General features: G+C 43.4%; 17 non-coding genes across 17 annotated transcripts; all 17 read left to right on the top strand.

Moving 5' to 3' along the window:
* Positions 1-137: 137 nt before the first annotated feature.
* TRNAL-CAG (transfer RNA leucine (anticodon CAG)) lies at positions 138-220 on the top strand. Its single transcript has one exon. It is a non-coding gene; the product is annotated as a tRNA-Leu (tRNA).
* Positions 221-355: 135 nt separating this feature from the next.
* TRNAL-AAG (transfer RNA leucine (anticodon AAG)) lies at positions 356-438 on the top strand. Its single transcript has one exon. It is a non-coding gene; the product is annotated as a tRNA-Leu (tRNA).
* Positions 439-2,165: 1,727 nt separating this feature from the next.
* TRNAL-CAG (transfer RNA leucine (anticodon CAG)) lies at positions 2,166-2,248 on the top strand. The gene has a single exon. It is a non-coding gene; the product is annotated as a tRNA-Leu (tRNA).
* A 192-nt stretch (positions 2,249-2,440) lies between these two features.
* TRNAL-AAG (transfer RNA leucine (anticodon AAG)) lies at positions 2,441-2,523 on the top strand. The gene has a single exon. It is a non-coding gene; the product is annotated as a tRNA-Leu (tRNA).
* A 1,739-nt stretch (positions 2,524-4,262) lies between these two features.
* Positions 4,263-4,345, top strand: TRNAL-CAG (transfer RNA leucine (anticodon CAG)). Its single transcript has one exon. It is a non-coding gene; the product is annotated as a tRNA-Leu (tRNA).
* Positions 4,346-4,536: 191 nt separating this feature from the next.
* TRNAL-AAG (transfer RNA leucine (anticodon AAG)) lies at positions 4,537-4,619 on the top strand. Its single transcript has one exon. It is a non-coding gene; the product is annotated as a tRNA-Leu (tRNA).
* Positions 4,620-6,358: 1,739 nt separating this feature from the next.
* TRNAL-CAG (transfer RNA leucine (anticodon CAG)) lies at positions 6,359-6,441 on the top strand. The gene has a single exon. It is a non-coding gene; the product is annotated as a tRNA-Leu (tRNA).
* A 191-nt stretch (positions 6,442-6,632) lies between these two features.
* Positions 6,633-6,715, top strand: TRNAL-AAG (transfer RNA leucine (anticodon AAG)). The gene has a single exon. It is a non-coding gene; the product is annotated as a tRNA-Leu (tRNA).
* A 1,024-nt stretch (positions 6,716-7,739) lies between these two features.
* On the top strand, positions 7,740-7,822 carry TRNAL-UAG (transfer RNA leucine (anticodon UAG)). Its single transcript has one exon. It is a non-coding gene; the product is annotated as a tRNA-Leu (tRNA).
* A 906-nt stretch (positions 7,823-8,728) lies between these two features.
* TRNAL-AAG (transfer RNA leucine (anticodon AAG)) lies at positions 8,729-8,811 on the top strand. Its single transcript has one exon. It is a non-coding gene; the product is annotated as a tRNA-Leu (tRNA).
* A 1,739-nt stretch (positions 8,812-10,550) lies between these two features.
* TRNAL-CAG (transfer RNA leucine (anticodon CAG)) lies at positions 10,551-10,633 on the top strand. The gene has a single exon. It is a non-coding gene; the product is annotated as a tRNA-Leu (tRNA).
* A 1,300-nt stretch (positions 10,634-11,933) lies between these two features.
* On the top strand, positions 11,934-12,016 carry TRNAL-UAG (transfer RNA leucine (anticodon UAG)). The gene has a single exon. It is a non-coding gene; the product is annotated as a tRNA-Leu (tRNA).
* A 2,014-nt stretch (positions 12,017-14,030) lies between these two features.
* TRNAL-UAG (transfer RNA leucine (anticodon UAG)) lies at positions 14,031-14,113 on the top strand. The gene has a single exon. It is a non-coding gene; the product is annotated as a tRNA-Leu (tRNA).
* Positions 14,114-15,020: 907 nt separating this feature from the next.
* Positions 15,021-15,103, top strand: TRNAL-AAG (transfer RNA leucine (anticodon AAG)). The gene has a single exon. It is a non-coding gene; the product is annotated as a tRNA-Leu (tRNA).
* A 1,024-nt stretch (positions 15,104-16,127) lies between these two features.
* On the top strand, positions 16,128-16,210 carry TRNAI-UAU (transfer RNA isoleucine (anticodon UAU)). The gene has a single exon. It is a non-coding gene; the product is annotated as a tRNA-Ile (tRNA).
* Positions 16,211-18,223: 2,013 nt separating this feature from the next.
* On the top strand, positions 18,224-18,306 carry TRNAL-UAG (transfer RNA leucine (anticodon UAG)). The gene has a single exon. It is a non-coding gene; the product is annotated as a tRNA-Leu (tRNA).
* A 3,004-nt stretch (positions 18,307-21,310) lies between these two features.
* TRNAL-AAG (transfer RNA leucine (anticodon AAG)) lies at positions 21,311-21,393 on the top strand. The gene has a single exon. It is a non-coding gene; the product is annotated as a tRNA-Leu (tRNA).
* Positions 21,394-22,467: the final 1,074 nt, after the last annotated feature.

Below are 22,467 nucleotides of genomic sequence, written 5' to 3'. Positions count from 1 at the left end.
TTCATAGGTACTGCTCTCTATGGATTGTTCAAAGATCTGTTGGAAGTACTTATAATAGGATAAATAAATTGAGGGCATGCCTTTTCGGTACCCCACTTGCATGGCTGTCTGGCCTGTGGAAGGTTCCACAAATGCAAGTCAGGATGGCCGAGTGGTCTAAGGCGCTGTGTTCAGGTCGCAGTCTCTTCTGGAGGCGTGGGTTCAAATCCCACTTCTGACAATTGTGTGTTTACTCTACTTTTTTCTTGAAAAGTACAGTGAGTTTTTTTCTTGCTCTAGCCACTCATGACCTAAGATGTGTGCTTTTTATGGTTCACAATATCTTTCCCTCTCTGTAGATGATCAAGCAAATGTGGTCAGGATGGCCGAGTGGTCTAAGGCGCTGCGTTAAGGCCGCAGTCTCTCCTGGAGGCGTGGGTTCGAATCCCACTTCTGACAAAACTTTAAGTCCATTTTGTCTCTGAGTTCTTCTAGAATCTCAGCTAAAAATTGGCAGTGCATATAATATCTGAATAAGTAACAAACTTCAGTTTCAACTGCAAATTAATTTGCCCAATTCTGTCTTCAAGCTCGTATAATATTCTTCTAGCACTCGTGGTGTTTTATGTGTTTTTTGGGGGGTGCTTAAAAAGTCCCTTTTATTAATGAAATGGGTTACATTCAGTCTTGTGATATTTTTGGTTTCCAATAAGTAGATTGTTAATTTTATGTAACCTCATTTTCTAATGCTCCATTCAAGAGATGTTTCCACTATGAAATGCAGAGCAAGGGGAAAGAGCACAAGTGATAGAGCGAGTGAGTGAGAAGGGGTGTTGAGGAAGGAGAGAATGAAACAAAGACAGAGTGAGTGAACGGCAGGTAGGCCTAGAAGAGGAGACTAGAAGTGAAGGCGACATACTTTTCCATGCTTTTGACCTCCCACCCATCCCAAACCGACCACAAACGTACCATCTATGCAACGTTGGTATGCAGAAATTCACGCCTCAGCCAGTGAGGGTAAGTCCCAGGCCAGGGGCTAGAGAGCAAAAGACTGCATGTGCTCAGACGTTCCCTGCTAGGGACAGTTGATCTGAAACAAGGTCTGCTCTCTTGTATCCAGCAAGGATCTAGAAATCCTGCATCAATCTGCAAGGCACAATGACAGCATACATTTGCATAATATGCCCCACCTTCTGCCTTCCTACTTCCTGTGCAGTAGTTGTTTGTGTAGAGAGAGAGGTCGCAGGCAAGGTAATTTTGTGAGTAGGATACAGGACCCTAAATAGCTGGTGAGAGGTATGAGGTATTTTAAAAGCATAAAAATTGTACACCTGTGAAATGAAATGCTTTCACATGTGATCTTCTGTGTTTATTGTCCTGTGCATAAAGTTGCACCTTGTGTTTGAAGGTTTAAATTATTTCAGGCTTGCATGGAGGCAGAAATTTCTGAGTGACTTTTATACATTTCTTAAGACTCTGCACTGTCAGGATGGCTGAGTGGTCTAAGATGCTGTGTTTAGGCCGCAGTCTCCTCTGGAGGCGTGGGTTCGAATCCCACTTTTGGAGATGTAATCTCCTTTTTCAGGTTAACATCTGATGGAAGTTGCATCTGTTGGTCTTCACCTGGGATGTGATTCCGTCCTCATCTAGTCAAGAGAGCTGGGGTTTCTCATATATTTCGGTTGTATAAAGTCTTGCTGACAAAGTGCAGTCCTTACTATATGAGCATAGGACCCATGTAAGAGCTCATCTGGAAGAGTCATGCTCTTGTATGCCCTGGCCAGACAGGCCATGCAAATATGGAAGAATGCCTAGCATCTGGTAGACAGTTGGACTCCAGCACACTTACGGCAATTTCCTCAGGGCTGTGATCAGGGGCTGCTTAGATTTGCGTATTCCACCCTATGTTGTGACATTGAAATTCCTTGTTGAATTTGCTTTAGCTAGCCAAGAGGTGGCTGTTGACTCAATTTCAAAGCAGCTTTGGGCCTTTCAAGTGGCTGGTTAATAGCACTTTCTCTTTGTACGCCTTAAAGGTCTAAAGAGTTCTTCATAGGTACTGCTCTCTATGGATTGTTCAAAGATCTGTTGGAAGTACTTATAATAGGATAAATAAATTGAGGGCATGCCTTTTCGGTACCCCACTTGCATGGCTGTCTGGCCTGTGGAAGGTTCCACAAATGCAAGTCAGGATGGCCGAGTGGTCTAAGGCGCTGCGTTCAGGTCGCAGTCTCTTCTGGAGGCGTGGGTTCAAATCCCACTTCTGACAATTGTGTGTTTACTCTACTTTTTTCTTGAGAGAGAAAAAAATCTGATCATTTCCCTCACATGGGCTTATATGGTTGTCTACTTGGAAAAGTGCAGTGAGTTTTTTTCTTGCTCTAGCCACTCATGACCTAAGATGTGTGCTTTTTTTGGTTCACAATATCTTTCCCTCTCTGTAGATGATCAAGCAAATGTGGTCAGGATGGCCGAGTGGTCTAAGGCGCTGCGTTAAGGCCGCAGTCTCTCCTGGAGGCGTGGGTTCGAATCCCACTTCTGACAAAACTTTAAGTCCATTTTGTCTCTGAGTTCTTTTAGAATCTCAGCTAAAAATTGGCAGTGCATATAATATCTGAATAAGTAACAAACTTCAGTTTCAACTGCAAATTAATTTGCCCAATTCTGTCTTCAAGCTCGTATAATATTCTTCTAGCACTCGTGGTGTTTTATGTGTTTTTTGGGGGGTGCTTAAAAAGTCCCTTTTATTAATGAAATGGGTTACATTCAGTCTTGTGATATTTTTGGTTTCCAATAAGTAGATTGTTAATTTTATGTAACCTCATTTTCGAATGCTCCATTCAAGAGATGTTTCCACTATAAAATGCAGAGCAAGGGGAAAGAGCACAAGTGATAGAGCGAGTGAGTGAGAAGGGGTGTTGAGGAAGGAGAGAATGAAACAAAGACAGAGTGAGTGAACAGCAGGTAGGCCTAGAAGAGGAGACTAGAAGTGAAGGCGACATACTTTTCCCTGCTTTTGACCTCCCACCCATCCCAAACTGACCACAAACGTACCATCTATGCAACGTTGGTATGCAGAAATTCACGTCTCAGCCAGTGAGGGTAAGTCCCAGGCCAGGGGCTAGAGAGCAAAAGACTGCATGTGCTCAGACGTTCCCTGCTAGGGACAGTTGATCTGAAACAAGGTCTGCTCTCTTGTATCCAGCAAGGATCTAGAAATCCTGCATGAATCTGCAAGGCACAATGACAGCATACATTTGCATAATATGCCCCACCTTCTGCCTTCCTACTTCCTGTGCAGTAGTTGTTTGTGTAGAGAGAGAGGTCGCAGGCAAGGTAATTTTGTGAGTAGGATACAGGACCCTAAATAGCTGGTGAGAGGTATGAGGTATTCTAAAAGCATAAAAATTGTACACCTGTGAAATGAAATGCTTTCACATGTGATCTTCTGTGTTTATTGTCCTGTGCATAAAGTTGCACCTTGTGTTTGAAGGTTTAAATTATTTCAGGCTTGCATGGAGGCAGAAATTTCTGAGTGACTTTTATACATTTCTTAAGACTCTGCACTGTCAGGATGGCCGAGTGGTCTAAGGTGCTGTGTTTAGGCCGCAGTCTCCTCTGGAGGTGTGGGTTCGAATCCCACTACTGACATAACTTTTGGAGATGTAATCTCCTTTTTCAGGTTAACATCTGATGGAAGTTGCATCTGTTGGACTTCACCTAGGATGTGATTCCGTCCTCATCTAGTCAAGAGAGCTGGGGTTTCTCATATATTTCGGTTGTATAAAGTCTTGCTGACAAAGTGCAGTCCTTACTATATGAGCATAGGACCCATGTAAGAGCTCATCTGGAAGAGTCATGCTCTTGTATGCCCTGGCCAAACAGGCCATGCAAATAGGGAAGAATGCCTAGCATCTGGTAGACAGTTGGACTCCAGCACACTTACGGCAATTTCCTCAGGGCTGTGATCAGGGGCTGCTTAGATTTGCGTATTCCACCCTATGTTGTGACATTGAAATTCCTTGTTGAATTTGCTTTAGCTAGCCAAGAGGTGGCTGTTGACTCAATTTCAAAGCAGCTTTGGGCCTTTCAAGTGGCTGGTTAATAGCACTTTCTCTTTGTTTGCCTTAAAGGTCTAAAGAGTTCTTCATAGGTACTGCTCTCTATGGATTGTTCAAAGATCTGTTGGAAGTACTTATAATAGGATAAATAAATTGAGGGCATGCCTTTTCGGTACCCCACTTGCATGGCTGTCTGGCCTGTGGAAGGTTCCACAAATGCAAGTCAGGATGGCCGAGTGGTCTAAGGCGCTGCGTTCAGGTCGCAGTCTTTTCTGGAGGCGTGGGTTCAAATCCCACTTCTGACAATTGTGTGTTTACTCTACTTTTTTCTTGAGAGAGAAAAAATCTGATCATTTCCCTCACATGGGCTTATATGGTTGTCTACTTGGAAAAGTGCAGTGAGTTTTTTTCTTGCTCTAGCCACTCATGACCTAAGATGTGTGCTTTTTTTGGTTCACAATATCTTTCCCTCTCTGTAGATGATCAAGTAAATGTGGTCAGGATGGCCGAGTGGTCTAAGGCGATGCGTTAAGGCCGCAGTCTCTCCTGGAGGCGTGGGTTCGAATCCCACTTCTGACAAAACTTTAAGTCCATTTTGTCTCTGAGTTCTTTTAGAATCTCAGCTAAAAATTGGCAGTGCATATAATATCTGAATAAGTAACAAACTTCAGTTTCAACTGCAAATTAATTTGCCCAATTCTGTCTTCAAGCTCGTATAATATTCTTCTAGCACTCGTGGTGTTTTATGTGTTTTTTGGGGGGTGCTTAAAAAGTCCCTTTTATTAATGAAATGGGTTACATTCAGTCTTGTGATATTTTTGGTTTCCAATAAGTAGATTGTTAATTTTATGTAACCTCATTTTCTAATGCTCCATTCAAGAGATGTTTCCACTATGAAATGCAGAGCAAGGGGAAAGAGCACAAGTGATAGAGCGAGTGAGTGAGAAGGGGTGTTGAGGAAGGAGAGAATGAAACAAAGACAGAGTGAGTGAACGGCAGGTAGGCCTAGAAGAGGAGACTAGAAGTGAAGGCGACATACTTTTCCATGCTTTTGACCTCCCACCCATCCCAAACCGACCACAAACGTACCATCTATGCAACGTTGGTATGCAGAAATTCACGCCTCAGCCAGTGAGGGTAAGTCCAAGGCCAGGGGCTAGAGAGCAAAAGACTGCATGTGCTCAGACGTTCCCTGCTAGGGACAGTTGATCTGAAACAAGGTCTGCTCTCTTGTATCCAGCAAGGATCTAGAAATCCTGCATGAATCTGCAAGGCACAATGACAGCATACATTTGCATAATATGCCCCACATTCTGCCTTCCTACTTCCTGTGCAGTAGTTGTTTGTGTAGAGAGAGAGGTCGCAGGCAAGGTAATTTTGTGAGTAGGATACAGGACCCTAAATAGCTGGTGAGAGGTATGAGGTATTTTAAAAGCATAAAAATTGTACACCTGTGAAATGAAATGCTTTCACATGTGATCTTCTGTGTTTATTGTCCTGTGCATAAAGTTGCACCTTGTGTTTGAAGGTTTAAATTATTTCAGGCTTGCATGGAGGCAGAAATTTCTGAGTGACTTTTATACATTTCTTAAGACTTTGCACTGTCAGGATGGCCGAGTGGTCTAAGGCGCTGTGTTTAGGCTGCGGTCTCCTCTGGAGGCGTGGGTTCGAATCCCACTTCTGACATGACTTTTGGAGATGTAATCTCCTTTTTCAGGTTAACATCTGATGGAAGTTGCATCTGTTGGTCTTCACCTGGGATGTGATTCCGTCCTCATCTAGTCAAGAGAGCTGGGGTTTCTCATATATTTCGGTTGTATAAAGTCTTGCTGACAAAGTGCAGTCCTTACTATATGAGCATAGGACCCATGTAAGAGCTCATCTGGAAGAGTCATGCTCTTGTATGCCCTGGCCAGACAGGCCATGCAAATATGGAAGAATGCCTAGCATCTGGTAGACAGTTGGACTCCAGCACACTTACGGCAATTTCCTCAGGGCTGTGATCAGGGGCTGCTTAGATTTGCGTATTCCACCCTATGTTGTGACATTGAAATTCCTTGTTGAATTTGCTTTAGCTAGCCAAGAGGTGGCTGTTGACTCAATTTCAAAGCAGCTTTGGGCCTTTCAAGTGGCTGGTTAATAGCACTTTCTCTTTGTACGCCTTAAAGGTCTAAAGAGTTCTTCATAGGTACTGCTCTCTATGGATTGTTCAAAGATCTGTTGGAAGTACTTATAATAGGATAAATAAATTGAGGGCATGCCTTTTCGGTACCCCACTTGCATGGCTGTCTGGCCTGTGGAAGGTTCCACAAATGCAAGTCAGGATGGCCGAGTGGTCTAAGGCGCTGCGTTCAGGTCGCAGTCTCTTCTGGAGGCGTGGGTTCAAATCCCACTTCTGACAATTGTGTGTTTACTCTACTTTTTTCTTGGGAGAGAAAAAATCAGATCATTTCCCTCACATGGGCTTATATGGTTGTCTACTTGGAAAAGTGCAGTGAGTTTTTTTCTTGCTCTAGCCACTCATGACCTAAGTTGTCTGCTTTTTTTGGTTCACAATATCATTCCCTCTCTGTAGATGATCAAGCAAATGTGGTCAGGATGGCCGAGTGGTCTAAGGCGCTGCGTTAAGACCGCAGTCTCTCCTGGAGGCGTGGGTTCGAATCCCACTTCTGACAAAACTTTAAGTCCATTTTGTCTCTGAGTTCTTTTAGAATCTCAGCTAAAAATTGGCAGTGCATATAATATCTGAATAAGTAACAAACTTCAGTTTCAACTGCAAATTAATTTGCCCAATTCTGTCTTCAAGCTCGTATAATATTCTTCTTACACTCGTGGTGTTTTATGTCTTTTTTGGGGGGTGCTTAAAAAGTCCCTTTTATTAATGAAATGGGTTACATTCAGTCTTGTGATATTTTTGGTTTCCAATAAGTAGATTGTTAATTTTATGTAACCTCATTTTCTAATGCTCCATTCAAGAGATGTTTCCACTATGAAATGCAGAGCAAGGGGAAAGAGCACAAGTGATAGAGCGAGTGAGTGAGAAGGGGTGTTGAGGAAGGAGAGAATGAAACAAAGACAGAGTGAGTGAACGGCAGGTAGGCCTAGAAGAGGAGACTAGAAGTGAAGGCGACATACTTTTCCATGCTTTTGACCTCCCACCCATCCCAAACCGACCACAAACGTACCATCTATGCAACGTTGGTATGCAGAAATTCACGCCTCAGCCAGTGAGGGTAAGTCCCAGGCCAGGGGCTAGAGAGCAAAAGACTGCATGTGCTCAGACGTTCCCTGCTAGGGACAGTTGATCTGAAACAAGGTCTGCTCTCTTGTATCCAGCAAGGATCTAGAAATCCTGCATGAATCTGCAAGGCACAATGACAGCATACATTTGCATAATATGCCCCACCTTCTGCCTTCCTACTTCCTGTGCAGTAGTTGTTTGTGTAGAGAGAGAGGTCGCAGGCAAGGTAATTTTGTGAGTAGGATACAGGACCCTAAATAGCTGGTGAGAGGTATGAGGTATTTTAAAAGCATAAAAATTGTACACCTGTGAAATGAAATGCTTTCACATGTGATCTTCTGTGTTTATTGTCCTGTGCATAAAGTTGCACCTTGTGTTTGAAGGTTTAAATTATTTCAGGCTTGCATGGAGGCAGAAATTTCTGAGTGACTTTTATACATTTCTTAAGACTTTGCACTGTCAGGATGGCCGAGTGGTCTAAGGTGCTGTGTTTAGGACGCAGTCTCCTCTGGAGGCGTGGGTTCGAATCCCACTTCTGACATGACTTTTGGAGATGTAATCTCCTTTTTCAGGTTAACATCTGATGGAAGTTGCATCTGTTGGTCTTCACCTGGGATGTGATTCCGTCCTCATCTAGTCAAGAGAGCTGGGGTTTCTCATATATTTCGGTTGTATAAAGTCTTGCTGACAAAGTGCAGTCCTTACTATATGAGCATAGGACCCATGTAAGAGCTCATCTGGAAGAGTCATGCTCTTGTATGCCCTGGCCAGACAGGCCATGCAAATATGGAAGAATGCCTAGCATCTGGTAGACAGTTGGACTCCAGCACACTTACGGCAATTTCCTCAGGGCTGTGATCAGGGGCTGCTTAGATTTGCGTATTCCACCCTATGTTGTGACATTGAAATTCCTTGTTGAATTTGCTTTAGCTAGCCAAGAGGTGGCTGTTGACTCAATTTCAAAGCAGCTTTGGGCCTTTCAAGTGGCTGGTTAATAGCACTTTCTCTTTGTACGCCTTAAAGGTCTAAAGAGTTCTTCATAGGTACTGCTCTCTATGGATTGTTCAAAGATCTGTTGGAAGTACTTATAATAGGATAAATAAATTGAGGGCATGCCTTTTTGGTACCCCACTTGCATGGCTGTTTGGCCTGTGGAAGGTTCCACAAATGCAAGTCAGGATGGCCGAGTGGTCTAAGGCGCAGCGTTCAGGTCGCAGTCTCTTCTGGAGGCATGGGTTCAAATCCCACTTCTGACAATGTGTGTTTACTCTACCTTTTTCTTGGGAGAGAAAAAATCAGATCATTTCCCTCACATGGGCTTATATGGTTGTCTACTTGGAAAAGTGCAGTGAGTTTTTTTCTTGCTCTAGCCACTCATGACATAAGTTGTGTGCTTTTTTTGGTTCACAATATCTTTCCCTCTCTGTAGATGATCAAGCAACATGTGGTCAGGATGGCCGAGTGGTCTAAGGCGCTGCGTTAAGGCCGCAGTCTCTCCTGGAGACGTGGGTTTGAATCCCACTTCTGACAAAACTTTAAGTCCATTTTGTCTCTGAGTTCTTTTAGAATCTCAGCTAAAAATTGGCAGTGCATATAATATCTGAATAAGTAACAAACTTCAGTTTCAACTGCAAATTAATTTGCCCAATTCTGTCTTCAAGCTCGTATAATATTCTTCTAGCACTCGTGGTGTTTTATGTGTTTTTTGGGGGGTGCTTAAAAAGTCCCTTTTATTAATGAAATGGGTTACATTCAGACTTGTGATATTTTTGGTTTCCAATAAGTAGATTGTTAATTTTATGTAACCTCATTTTCTAATGCTCCATTCAAGAGATGTTTCCACTATGAAATGCAGAGCAAGGGGAAAGAGCACAAGTGATAGAGCGAGTGAGTGAGAAGGGGTGTTGAGGAAGGAGAGAATGAAACAAAGACAGAGTGAGTGAACGGCAGGTAGGCCTAGAAGAGGAGACTAGAAGTGAAGGCGACATACTTTTCCCTGCTTTTGACCTCCCACCCATCCCAAACCGACCACATACGTACCATCTATGCAACGTTGGTATGCAGAAATTCACGCCTCAGCCAGTGAGGGTGAGTCCCAGGCCAGGGGCTAGAGAGCAAAAGACTGCATGTGCTCAGACGTTCCGTGCTAGGGACAGTTGATCTGAAACAAGGTCTGCTCTCTTGTATCCAGCAAGGATCTAGAAATCCTGCATGAATCTGCAAGGCACAATGACAGCATACATTTGCATAATATGCCCCACCTTCTGCCTTCCTACTTCCTGTGCATTAGTTGTTTGTGTAGAGAGAGAGGTCGCAGGCAAGGTAATTTTGTGAGTAGGATACAGGACCCTAAATAGCTGGTGAGAGGTATGAGGTATTCTAAAAGCATAAAAATTGTACACCTGTGAAATGAAATGCTTTCACATGTGAACTTCTGTGTTTATTGTCCTGTGCATAAAGTTGCAACTTGTGTTTGAAGGTTTAAATTATTTCAGGCTTGCATGGAGGCAGAAATTTCTGAGTGACTGTTATACATTTCTTAAGACTCTTTGCTGTCAGGATGGCCGAGTGGTCTAAGGCGCTGTGTTTAGGCCACAGTCTCCTCTGGAGGTGTGGGTTCGAATCTCACTTTTGACATGACTTTTTGAGATATAATCTCCTTTTTCAGGTTAACATCTGATGGAAGTTGCATCTGTTGGTCTTCACCTGGGATGTGATTCCGTCCTCATCTAGTCAAGAGAGCTGGGGTTTCTCATATATTTCGGTTGTATAAAGTCTTGCTGACAAAGTGCAGTCCTTACTATATGAGCATAGGACCCATGTAAGAGCTCATCTGGAAGAGTCATGCTCTTATATGCCCTGGCCAGAAAGGCCATGCAAATATGGAAGAATGCCTAGCATCTGGTAGACAGTTGGACTCCAGCACACTTACGGCAATTTCCTCAGGTCTGTGATCAGGGGCTGCTTAGATTTGCGTATTCCACCCAATGTTGTGACATTGAAATTCCTTGTTGAATTTGCTTTAGCTAGCCAAGAGGTGGCTGTTGACTCAATTTCAAAGCAGCTTTGGGCCGTTCAAGTGGCTGGTTAATAGCACTTTCTCTTTGTACGCCTTAAAGGTGTAAAGAGTTCTTCATAGGTACTGCTCTCTATGGATTGTTCAAAGATCTGTTGGAAGTACTTATAATAGGATAAATAAATTGAGGGCATGCCTTTTCGGTACCCCACTTGCATGGCTGTCTGGCCTGTGGAAGGTTCCACAAAAGCAAGTCAGGATGGCCGAGTGGTCTAAGGCGCTGCGTTCAGGTTGCAGTCTCTTCTGGAGGCGTGGGTTCAAATCCCACTTCTGACAATTGTGTGTTTACTCTACTTTTTTCTTGAGAGAGAAAAAAATCAGATCATATCCCTCACATGGGCTTATATGGTTGTCTACTTGGAAAAGTGCAGTGAGTTTTTTTCTTGCTCTAGCCACTCATGACCTAAGATGTGTGCTTTTTTTGGTTCACAATATCTTTCCCTCTCTGTAGATGATCAAGCAACATGTGGTCAGGATGGCCGAGTGGTCTAAGGCGCAGCGTTAAGGCCGCAGTCTCTCCTGGAGACGTGGGTTTGAATCCCTCTTCTGACAAAACTTTAAGTCCATTTTGTCTCTGAGTTCTTTTAGAATCTCAGCTAAAAATTGGCATTGCATATAATATCTGAATAAGTAACAAACTTCAGTTTCAACTGCAAATTAATTTGCCCAATTCTGTCTTCAAGCTCGTATAATATTCTTCTAGCACTCGTGCTGTTTTATGTGTTTTTTGGGGGGTGCTTAAAAAGTCCCTTTTATTAATGAAATGGGTTACATTCAGACTTGTGATATTTTTGGTTTCCAATAAGTAGATTGTTAATTTTATGTAACCTCATTTTCTAATGCTCCATTCAAGAGATGTTTCCACTATGAAATGCAGAGCAAGGGGAAAGAGCACAAGTGATAGAGCGAGTGAGTGAGAAGGGGTGTTGAGGAAGGAGAGAATGAAACAAAGACAGAGTGAGTGAACGGCAGGTAGGCCTAGAAGAGGAGACTAGAAGTGAAGGCGACATACTTTTCCCTGCTTTTGACCTCCCACCCATCCCAAACCGACCACATACGTACCATCTATGCAACGTTGGTATGCAGAAATTCACGCCTCAGCCAGTGAGGGTAAGTCCCAGGCCAGGGGCTAGAGAGCAAAAGACTGCATGTCCTCAGACGTTCCCTGCTAGGGACAGTTGATCTGAAACAAGGTCTGCTCTCTTGTATCCAGCAAGGATCTAGAAATCCTGCATGAATCTGCAAGGCACAATGACAGCATACATTTGCATAATATGCCCCACCTTCTGCCTTCCTACTTCCTGTGCAGTAGTTGTTTGTGTAGAGAGAGAGGTCGCATGCAAGGTAATTTTGTGAGTAGGATACAGGACCCTAAATAGCTGGTGAGAGGTATGAGGTATTCTAAAAGCATAAAAATTGTACACCTGTGAAATGAAATGCTTTCACATGTGATCTTCTGTGTTTATTGTCCTGTGCATAAAGTTGCAACTTGTGTTTGAAGGTTTAAATTATTTCAGGCTTGCATGGAGGCAGAAATTTCTGAGTGACTTTTATACATTTCTTAAGACTCTTCGCTGTCAGGATGGCCGAGTGGTCTAAGGCGCTGTGTTTAGGCCGCAGTCTCCTCTGGAGGCGTGGGTTCGAATCTCACTTCTGACATGACTTTTTGAGATATAATCTCCTTTTTCAGGTTAACATCTGATGGAAGTTGCATCTGTTGGTCTTCACCTGGGATGTGATTCCGTCCTCATCTAGTCAAGAGAGCTGGGGTTTCTCATATATTTCGGTTGTATAAAGTCTTGCTGACAAAGTGCAGTCCTTACTATATGAGCATAGGACCCATGTAAGAGCTCATCTGGAAGAGTCATGCTCTTGTATGCCCTGGCCAGACAGGCCATGCAAATATGGAAGAATGCCTAGCATCTGGTAGACAGTTGGACTCCAGCACACTTACGGCAATTTCCTCAGGGCTGTGATCAGGGGCTGTTTAGATTTGCGTATTCCACCCTATGTTGTGACATTGAAATTCCTTGTTGAATTTGCTTTAGCTAGCCAAGAGGTGGCTGTTGACTCAATTTCAAAGCAGCTTTGGGCCGTTCAAGTGGCTGGTTAATAGCACTTTCTCTTTGTACGCCTTAAAGGTCTAAAGAGTTCTTCATAGGTACTGCTCTCTATGGATTGTTCAAAGATCTGTTGGAAGTACTTATAATAGGATAAATAAATTGAGGGCATGCCTTTTCGGTACCCCACTTGCATGGCTGTCTGGCCTGTGGAAGGTTCCACAAATGCAAGTCAGGATGGCCGAGTGGTCTAAGGCGCTGCATTCAGGTCGCAGTCTCTTCTGGAGGCGTGGGTTCAAATCCCACTTCTGACAATTGTGTGTTTACTCTACTTTTTTCTTGAGAGAGAAAAAATCTGATCATTTCCCTCACATGGGCTTATATGGTTGTCTACTTGGAAAAGTGCAGTGAGTTGTTTTCTTGCTCTAGCCACTCATGACCTAAGATGTGTGCTTTTTTTGTTTCACAATATCTTTTCCTCTCTGTAGATGATCAAGCAACATGTGGTCAGGATGGCCGAGTGGTCTAAGGCGCTGCATTAAGGCCGCAGTCTCTCCTGGAGGCGTGGCTTCGAATCCCACTTCTGACAAAACTTTAAGTCCATTTTGTCTCTGAGTTCTTTTAGAATCTCAGCTAAAAATTGGCAGTGCATTAAATATCTGAATAAGTAACAAACTTCAGTTTCAACTGCAAATTAATTTGCCCAATTCTGTCTTCATGCTCGTATAATATTCTTCTAGCACTCGTGGTGTTTTATGTGTTTTTTGGGGGGTGCTTAAAAAGTCCCTTTTATTAATGAAATGGGTTACATTCAGTCTTGTGATATTTTTGGTTTCCAATAAGTAGATTGTTAATTTTATGTAACCTCATTTTCTAATGCTCCATTCAAGAGATGTTTCCACTATGAAATGCAGAGCAAGGGGAAAGAGCACAAGTGATAGAGCGAGTGAGTGAGAAGGGGTGTTGAGGAAGGAGAGAATGAAACAAAGACAGAGTGAGTGAACGGCAGGTAGGCCTAGAAGAGGAGACTAGAAGTGAAGGCGACATACTTTTCCCCGCTTTTGACCTCCCACCCATCCCAAACCGACCACAAACGTACCATCTATGCAACGTTGGTATGCAGAAATTCACGCCTCAGCCAGTGAGGGTGAGTCCCAGGCCAGGGGCTAGAGAGCAAAAGACTGCATGTGCTCAGACGTTCCCTGCTAGGGACAGTTGATCTGAAACAAGGTCTGCTCTCTTGTATCCAGCAAGGATCTAGAAATCCTGCATGAATCTGCAAGGCACAATGACAGCATACATTTGCATAATATGCCCCACCTTCTGCCTTCCTACTTCCTGTGCAGTAGTTGTTTGTGTAGAGAGAGAGGTCGCAGGCAAGGTAATTTTGTGAGTAGCATACAGGACCCTAAATAGCTGGTGAGAGGTATGAGGTATTCTAAAAGCATAAAAATGGTACACCTGTGAAATGAAATGCTTTCACATGTGATCTTCTGTGTTTATTGTCCTGTGCATAAAGTTGCACCTTGTGTTTGAAGGTTTAAATTATTTCAGGCTTGCATGGAGGCAGAAATTTCTGAGTGACTTTTATACATTTCTTAAGACTCTGCACTGTCAGGATGGCCGAGTGGTCTAAGGCGCTGTGTTTAGGCCGCAGTGTCCTCTGGAGGCGTGGGTTCGAATCCCACTTCTGACATGACTTTTGGAGATGTAATCTCCTTTTTCAGGTTAACATCTGATAGAAGTTGCATCTGTTGGTCTTCACCTGGGATGTGATTCCGTCCTCATCTAGTCAAGAGAGCTGGGGTTTCTCATATATTTCGGTTGTATAAAGTCTTGCTGACAAAGTGCAGTCCTTACTATATGAGCATAGGACCCATGTAAGAGCTCATCTGGAAGAGTCATGCTCTTGTATGCCCTGGCCAGACAGGCCATGCAAATATGGAAGAATGCCTAGCATCTGGTAGACAGTTGGACTCCAGCACACTTACGGCAATTTCCTCAGGGCTGTGATCAGGGGCTGCTTAGATTTGCGTATTCCACCCTATGTTGTGACATTGAAATTCCTTGTTGAATTTGCTTTAGCTAGCCAAGAGGTGGCTGTTGACTCAATTTCAAAGCAGCTTTGGGCCGTTCAAGTGGCTGGTTAATAGCACTTTCTCTTTGTACGCCTTAAAGGTCTAAAGAGTTCTTCATAGGTACAGCTCTCTATGGATTGTTCAAAGATCTGTTGGAAGTACTTATAATAGGATAAATAAATTGAGGGCATGCCTTTTCGGTACCCCACTTGCATGGCTTTCTGGCCTGTGGAAGGTTCCACAAATGCAAGTCAGGCTGGCCGAGTGGTCTAAGGCGCTGCGTTCAGGTCGCAGTCTATTCTGGAGGCGTGGGTTCAAATCCCACTTCTGACAATTGTGTGTTTACTCTACTTTTTTCTTGAGAGAGAAAAAATCTGATCATTTCCCTCACATGGGCTTATATGGTTGTCTACTTGGAAAAGTGCAGTGAGTTTTTTTCTTGCTCTAGCCACTCATGACCTAAGATGTGTGCTTTTTTTGTTTCACAATATCTTTCCCTCTCTGTAGATGATCAAGCAACATGTGGTCAGGATGGCCGAGTGGTCTAAGGCGCTGCGTTAAGGCCGCAGTCTCTCCTGGAGGCGTGGGTTCGAATCCCACTTCTGACAAAACTTTAAGTCCATTTTGTCTCTGAGTTCTTTTAGAATCTCAGCTAAAAATTGGCAGTGCATAAAATATCTGAATAAGTAACAAACTTCAGTTTCAACTGCAAATTAATGTGCCCAATTCTGTCTTCAAGCTCGTATAATATTCTTCTAGCACTCGTGGTGTTTTATGTGTTTTTTGGGGGGTGCTTAAAAAGTCCCTTTTATTAATGAAATGGGTTACATTCAGACTTGTGATATTTTTGGTTTCCAATAAGTAGATTGTTAATTTTATGTAACCTCATTTTCTAATGCTCCATTCAAGAGATGTTTCCACTATGAAATGCAGAGCAAGGGGAAAGAGCACAAGTGATAGAGCGAGTGAGTGAGAAGGGGTGTTGAGGAAGGAGAGAATGAAACAAAGACAGAGTGAGTGAACGGCAGGTAGGCCTAGAAGAGGAGACTAGAAGTGAAGGCGACATACTTTTCCCTGCTTTTGACCTCCCACCCATCCCAAACCGACCACAAACGTACCATCTATGCAACGTTGGTATGCAGAAATTCACGCCTCAGCCAGTGAGGGTGAGTCCCAGGCCAGGGGCTAGAGAGCAAAAGACTGCATGTGCTCAGACGTTCCCTGCTAGGGACAGTTGATCTGAAACAAGGTCTGCACTCTTGTATCCAGCAAGGATCTAGAAATCCTGCATGAATCTGCAAGGCACAATGACAGCAAACATTTGCATAATATGCCCCACCTTCTGCCTTCCTACTTCCTGTGCAGTAGTTGTTTGTGTAGAGAGAGAGGTCGCATGCAAGGTAATTTTGTGAGTAGGATACAGGACCCTAAATAGCTGGTGAGAGGTATGAGGTATTCTAAAAGCATAAAAATTGTACACCAGTGAAATGAAATGCTTTCACATGTGATCTTCTTTGTTTATTGTCCTGTGCATAAAGTTGCACCTTGTGTTTGAAGGTTTAAATTATTTCAGGCTTGCATGGAGGCAGAAATTTCTGAGTGACTTTTATACATTTCTTAAGACTCTGCACTGTCAGGATGGCCGAGTGGTCTAAGGTGCTGTTTTTATGCCGCAGTCTCCTCTGGAGGCGTGGGTTTGAATCCCACTTCTGACAGGACTTTTGGAGATGTAATCTCCTTTTTCAGGTTAACATCTGATGGAAGTTGCATCTGTTGGTCTTCACCTGGGATGTGATTCCGTCCTCATCTAGTCAAGAGAGCTGGGGTTTCTCATATATTTCGGTTGTATAAAGTCTTGCTGACAAAGTGCAGTCCTTACTATATGAGCATAGGACCCATGTAAGAGCTCATCTGGAAGAGTCATGCTCTTGTATGCCCTGGCCAGACAGGCCATGCAAATATGGAAGAATGCCTAGCATCTAGTAGACAGTTGGACTCCAGCACACTTACGCCAATTTCCTCAGGGCTGTGATCAGGGGCTGCTTAGATTTGCGTATTCCACCCTATGTTGTGACATTGAAATTCCTTGTTGAATTTGCTTTAGCTAGCCAAGAGGTGGCTGTTGACTCAATTTCAAAGCAGCTTTGGGCCGTTCAAGTGGCTGGTTAATAGCACTTTCTCTTTGTACGCCTTAAAGGTCTAAAGAGTTCTTCATAGGTACTGCTCTCTATGGATTGTTCAAAGATCTGTTGGAAGTACTTATAATAGGATAAATAAATTGAGGGCATGCCTTTTCGGTACCCCACTTGCATGGCTGTCTGGCCTGTGGAAGGTTCCACAAATGCAAGTCAGGATGGCCGAGTGGTCTAAGGCGCTGCATTCAGGTCGCAGTCTCTTCTGGAGGCGTGGGTTCAAATCCCACTTCTGACAATTGTGTGTTTACTCTACTTTTTTCTTGAGAGAGAAAAAATCTGATCATTTCCCTCACATGGGCTTATATGGTTGTCTACTTGGAAAAGTGCAGTGAGTTTTTTTCTTGCTCTAGCCACTCATGACCTAAGATGTGTGCTTTTTTTGGTTCACAATATCTTTCCCTCTCTGTAGATGATCAAGCAAATGTGGTCAGGGTGGCCGAGTGGTCTAAGGCGCTGCGTTAAGGCCGCAGTCTCTCCTGGAGGCGTGGGTTCAAATTCCACTTCTGACAAAACTTTAAGTCCATTTTGTCTCTGAGTTCTTTTAGAATCTCAGCTAAAAATTGGCAGTGCATATAATATCTGGATAAGTAACAAACTTCAGTTTCAACTGCAAATTAATTTGCCCAATTCTGTCTTCAAGCTCGTATAATATTCTTCTAGCACTCGTGGTGTTTTATGTGTTTTTTAGGGGTTGCTCAAAAAGTCCCTTTTATTAATGAAATGGGTTACATTCAGTCTTGTGATATTTTTGGTTTCCAATAAGTAGATTGTTAATTTTATGTAACCTCATTTTCTAATGCTCCATTCAAGAGATGTTTCCACTATGAAATGCAGAGCAAGGGGAAAGAGCACAAGTGATAGAGGGAGTGAGTGAGAAGGGGTGTTGAGGAAGGAGAGAATGAAACAAAGACAGAGTGAGTGAACGGCAGGTAGGCCTAGAAGAGGAGACTAGAAGTGAAGGCGACATACTTTTCCCTGCTTTTGACCTCCCACCCATCCCAAACCGACCACATACGTACCATCTATGCAACGTTGGTATGCAGAAATTCACGCCTCAGCCAGTGAGGGTAAGTCCCAGGCCAGGGGCTAGAGAGCAAAAGACTGCATGTGCTCAGACGTTCCCTGCTAGGGACAGTTGATCTGAAACAAGGTCTGCTCTCTTGTATCCAGCAAGGATCTAGAAATCCTGCATGAATCTGCAAGGCACAATGACAGCATACATTTGCATAATATGCCCCACCTTCTGCCTTCCTACTTCCTGTGCAGTAGTTGTTTGTGTAGAGAGAGAGGTCGCATGCAAGGTAATTTTGTGAGTAGGATACAGGACCCTAAATAGCTGGTGAGAGGTATGAGGTATTCTAAAAGCATAAAAATTGTACACCTGTGAAATGAAATGCTTTCACATGTGATCTTCTGTGTTTATTGTCCTGTGCATAAAGTTGCACCTTGTGTTTGAAGGTTTAAATTATTTCAGGCTTGCATGGAGGCAGAAATTTCTGAGTGACTTTTATACATTTCTTAAGACTCTGCACTGTCAGGATGGCCGAGTGGTCTAAGGCACTGTGTTTAGGCCGCAGTCTCCTCTGGAGGCGTGGGTTTGAATCCCACTTCTGACATGACTTTTGGAGATGTAATCTCCTTTTTCAGGTTAACATCTGATGGAAGTTGCATCTGTTGGTCTTCACCTGGGATGTGATTCCGTCCTCATCTAGTCAAGAGAGCTGGGGTTTCTCATATATTTCGGTTGTATAAAGTCTTGCTGACAAAGTGCAGTCCTTACTATATGAGCATAGGACCCATGTAAGAGCTCATCTGGAAGAGTCATGCTCTTGTGTGCCCTGGCCAGACAGGCAATGCAAATATGGAAGAATGCCTAGCATCTGGTAGACAGTTGGACTCCAGCACACTTACGGCAATTTCCTCAGGGCTGTGATCAGGGGCTGCTTAGATTTGCGTATTCCACCCTATGTCGTGACATTGAAATTCCTTGTTGAATTTGCTTTAGCTAGCCAAGAGGTGGCTGTTGACTCAATTTCAAAGCAGCTTTGGGCCGTTCAAGTGGCTGGTTAATAGCACTTTCTCTTTGTACGCCTTAAAGGTCTAAAGAGTTCTTCATAGGTACTGCTCTCTATGGATTGTTCAAAGATCTGTTGGAAGTACTTATAATAGGATAAATATATTGAGGGCATGCCTTTTCGGTACCCCACTTGCATGGCTGTCTGGCCTGTGGAAGGTTCCACAAATGCAAGTCAGGATGGCCTAGTGGTCTAAGGCGCTGCGTTCAGGTCGCAGTCTCTTCTGGAGGAGTGGGTTCAAATCCCACTTCTGACAATTGTGTGTTTACTCTACTTTTTTCTTGAGAGAGAAAAAAATAGATCATTTCCCTCACATGGGCTTATATGGTTGTCTACTTGGAAAAGTGCAGTGAGTTTTTTTCTTGCTCTAGCCACTCATGACCTAAGATGTGTGCTTTTCTTGGTTCACAATATCTTTCCCTCTCTGTAGATGATCAAGCAACATGTGGTCAGGATGGGCGAGTGGTCTAAGGCGCTGCGTTAAGGCCGCAGTCTCTCCTGGAGGCGTGGGTTCAAATCCCACTTCTGACAAAACTTGAAGTCCATTTTGTCTCTGAGTTCTTTTAGAATCTCAGCTAAAAATTGGCAGTGCATAAAATATCTGAATAAGTAACAAACTTCAGTTTCAACTGCAAATTAATTTGCCCAATTCTGTCTTCAAGCTCGTGTAATATTCTTCTAGCACTCGTGGTGTTTTATGTGTTTTTTGGGGGGTGCTTAAAAAGTCCCTTTTATTAATGAAATGGGTTACATTCAGTCTTGTGATATTTTTGGTTTCAAATAAGTAGATTGTTAATTTTATGTAACCTCATTTTCTAATGCTCCATTCAAGAGATGTTTCCACTATGAAATGCAGAGCAAGGGGAAAGAGCACAAGTGATAGAGCGAGTGAGTGAGAAGGAGTGTTGAGGAAGGAGAGAATGAAACAAAGACAGAGTGAGTGAACGGCAGGTAGGCCTAGAAGAGGAGACTAGAAGTGAAGGCGACATACTTTTCCCTGCTTTTGACCTCCCACCCATCCCAAACCGACCACAAACGTACCATCTATGCAACGTTGGTATGCAGAAATTCACGCCTCAGCCAGTGAGGGTGAGTCCCAGGCCAGGGGCTAGAGAGCAAAAGACTGCATGTGCTCAGACGTTCCCTACTAGGGACAGTTGATCTGAAACAAGGTCTGCTCTCTTGTATCCAGCAAGGATCTAGAAATCCTGCATGAATCTGCAAGGCACAATGACAGCATACATTTGCATAATATGCCCCACCTTCTGCCTTCCTACTTCCTGTGCAGTAGTTGCTTGTGTAGAGAGAGAGGTCGCAGGCAAGGTAATTTTGTGAGTAGGATACAGGACCCTAAATAGCTGGTGAGAGGTATGAGGTATTCTAAAAGCATAAAAATTGTACACCTGTGAAATGAAATACTTTCACATGTGATCTTCTGTGTTTATTGTCCTGTGCATAAAGTTGCACCTTGTGTTTGAAGGTTTAAATTATTTCAGGCTTGCATGGAGGCAGAAATTTCTGAGTGACTTTTATACATTTCTTAAGACTCTGCACTGTCAGGATGGCCGAGTGGTCTAAGGAGCTGTGTTTAGGCCGCAGTCTCCTCTGGAGTCGTGGGTTCGAATCCCACTTCTGACATGACTTTTGGAGATGTAATCTCCTTTTTCAGGTTAACATCTGATGGAAGTTGCATCTGTTGGTCTTCACCTGGGATGTGATTCCGTCATCATCTAGTCAAGAGAGCTGGGGTTTCTCATATATTTCGGTTGTATAAAGTCTTGCTGACAAAGTGCAGTCCTTACTATATGAGCATAGGACCCATGTAAGAGGTCATCTGGAAGAGTCACGCTCTTGTATGCCCTGGCCAGACAGGCCATGCAAATATGGAAGAATGCCTAGCATCTGGTAGACAGTTGGACTCCAGCACACTTACGGCAATTTCCTGAGGGCTGTGATCGGGGGCTGCTTAGATTTGCGTATTCCACCCTATGTTGTGACATTGAAATTCCTTGTTGAATTTCCTTTAGCTATCCAAGAGGTGGCTGTTGACTCAATTTCAAAGCAGCTTTGGGCCGTTCAAGTGGCTGGTTAATAGCACTTTCTCTTTGTACGCCTTAAAGGTCTAAAGAGTTCTTCATAGGTACTGCTCTCTATGGATTGTTCAAAGATCTGTTGGAAGTACTTATAATAGGATAAATAAATTGAGGGCATGCCTTTTCGGTACCCCACTTGCATGGCTGTCTGGCCTGTGGAAGGTTCCACAAATGCAAGTCAGGATGGCCGAGTTGCCTAAGGCGCTGCGTTCAGGTCGCAGTCTCTTCTGGAGGCGTGGGTTCAAATCCCACTTCTGACAATTGTGTGTTTACTCTACTTTTTTCTTGAGAGAGAAAAAATCAGATGATTTCCCTCACATGGGCTTATATGGTTGTCTACTTGGAAAAGTGCAGTGAGTTTTTTTCTTGCTCTAGCCACTCATGACCTAAGATGTGTTCTTTTTTTGGTTCACAATATCTTTCCCTCTCTGTAGATGATCAAGCAACATGTGGTCAGGATGGCCGAGTGGTCTAAGGTGCTGCGTTAAGGCCGCAGTCTCTTCTGGAGGCGTGGGTTCGAATCCCACTTCTGACAAAACTTTAAGTCCATTTTGTCTCTGAGTTCTTTTAGAATCTCAGCTAAAAATTGGCAGTGCATATAATATCTGGATAAGTAACAAACTTCAGTTTCAACTGCAAATTAATTTGCCCAATTCTGTCTTCAAGCTCGTATAATATTCTTCTAGCACTCGTGGTGTTTTATGTGTTTTTTAGGGGTTGCTCAAAAAGTCCCTTTTATTAATGAAATGGGTTACATTCAGTCTTGTGATATTTTTGGTTTCCAATAAGTAGATTGTTAATTTTATGTAACCTCATTTTCTAATGCTCCATTCAAGAGATGTTTCCACTATGAAATGCAGAGCAAGGGGAAAGAGCACAAGTGATAGAGCGAGTGAGTGAGAAGGGGTGTTGAGGAAGGAGAGAATGAAACAAAGACAGAGTGAGTGAACGGCAGGTATGCCTAGAAGAGGAGACTAGAAGTGAAGGCGACATACTTTTCCCTGCTTTTGACCTCCCACCCATCCCAAACCGACCACAAACGTACCATCTATGCAACGTTGGTATGCAGAAATTCACGCCTCAGCCAGTGAGGGTGAGTCCCAGGCCAGGGGCTAGAGAGCAAAAGACTGCATGTGCTCAGACGTTCCCTGCTAGGGACAGTTGATCTGAAACAAGGTCTGCTCTCTTGTATCCTGCAAGGATCTAGAAATCCTGCATGAATCTGCAAGGCACAATGACAGCATACATTTGCATAATATGCCCCACCTTCTGCCTTCCTACTTCCTGTGCAGTAGTTGTTTGTTTAGAGAGAGAGGTCGCAGGCAAGGTAATTTTGTGAGTAGGATACAGGACCCTAAATAGCTGGTGAGAGGTATGAGGTATTCTAAAAGCATAAAAATTGTACACCTGTGAAATGAAATGCTTTCACATGTGATCTTCTGTGTTTATTGTCCTGTGCATAAAGTTGCACCTTGTGTTTGAAGGTTTAAATTATTTCAGGCTTGCATGGAGGCAGAAATTTCTGAGTGACTTTTATACATTTCTTAAGACTGTTCGCTGTCAGGATGGCCGAGTGGTCTAAGGCGCTGTGTTTAGGCCGCAGTCTCCT

Source organism: Lissotriton vulgaris, chromosome 8 (genome assembly GCF_964263255.1).
Source record: "Lissotriton vulgaris chromosome 8, aLisVul1.2, whole genome shotgun sequence".
Lineage (NCBI taxonomy): Eukaryota > Metazoa > Chordata > Amphibia > Caudata > Salamandridae > Lissotriton > Lissotriton vulgaris.
The sequence above is the reverse complement of the archived record's forward strand: the minus strand, read 5'-3'. Positions and strand labels throughout refer to the sequence as shown.